We start from the raw sequence: 1,168 nt of genomic DNA on the forward strand, positions 1-1,168 counted from the left end.
ACGAGCTGGAGCGCCTGGTGGGCGGCGAGGAGGACGAGACGGGCTGGTGAGCAGTGGGGCTGGGCTGGGACACCTTGCTGCCCGGGAGTCAGGAAGGAGAGAGACCCTTGGCCGGCCCGCGTGGGGCAGACCCTGGCGGGTGACCCTCTTGATCTCTGGGCCCTCTGGCAGGTGGGCTCGGGTGAGCTGGGCTGAGCTGAGCTCCCCCTGGCCGCAGCAGCAGCTGGTTATCGCAGCAGGGTGGAGCGATAACAAAGGCCCAAATCCTGGGGCTTCAGGCTTTAATGCAGTTAATTCCTAGCCCTTGGGGTGCATCACTTTGTGAGCCTGGAGATGCTGTCAAGGGTGCTGCCAGGGCCCCTGTGGTCTTAGCAGTGTTAGGTGTGCAGCCTGATAAACCCAAAGGTTTCCCATAGGAATCTCTTGTGGTAGAAAAATTCTACCCATTTGTGAGCTGAGTTGTCTGCAACAGCAGAGCTGTTCTGCCAGCTTAGGCAGTCAAAAACAAGTGAAAGGTAAGCTGGAGGTCTCTGGGGGCAGGTTTATCCGGGACAGAGTGGAGCCCAGACCCAAAAAGTTGACAGCTGCTGTTTTAATTTTGTGTGTCTTCCTGTCATGATGCATTGTGTTATTGTGTTTGTCTTGCACATCTTGATTAGCCAGTAATTATCCAGGCTGACCAACTTCCTTAAGGTAATTGCCGCACTGCTCTCTGGTGATCAGAACACACCCTTGTGTTTCAAAGGAGCCCTCCTCAGTGGTTCTTTCTGGTCTTAATTTTGAGACTGTATCAGTACAGGCCACAGTAGTGTGCTACCAGGCCTTCCAGTGTCTCGCTGTTCAGGGGAGCAACATTACAACAGCATGATTGGTACCAAAGGCACAGAGCAGTACTACCAGTATAGATATTTCACAGTTAGGGCGGCTAGGAGCTGGAACCAACTTCCAAGGGAAGTGGTGCTGGCCCCTACCCTGGGTGTCTTTAAGAAGAGGCTGGATGCCTACCTGGCTGGACTCATTTGAGTCCCGTTTCTCTTTTTGGGGTTTTTTGTTGTTCTCCCGCCCTGGCAGGGGGTCGGGCTAGAAGATCTACTAGGTCCCTTCCGACCCTTAATCTATGAATCTATGAATCTATGGATGCAACCCAGCATTTTGGTCACTTTACTAG

At 53.2% G+C, this 1,168-nt stretch overlaps 1 protein-coding gene across 1 annotated transcript in view; it reads left to right on the forward strand.

Annotated features, from left to right (window-relative positions):
- The first annotated feature begins 6 nt into the window (after window positions 1-6).
- The window catches only part of SLAIN2 (SLAIN motif family member 2), a 74,625-nt gene continuing 73,463 nt past the window's right edge, over window positions 7-1,168 (forward strand). The window contains exon 1 of the mRNA XM_019526230.1: window positions 7-46. The gene's annotated coding sequence lies outside the window, so the exon portion shown is untranslated. The remainder of the gene's footprint in view (window positions 47-1,168) is intronic.

Source organism: Gavialis gangeticus, unplaced genomic scaffold (assembly GCF_001723915.1).
Source record: "Gavialis gangeticus isolate Ggan-Ray unplaced genomic scaffold, GavGan_comp1, whole genome shotgun sequence".
NCBI classification, from domain to species: domain Eukaryota; kingdom Metazoa; phylum Chordata; order Crocodylia; family Gavialidae; genus Gavialis; species Gavialis gangeticus.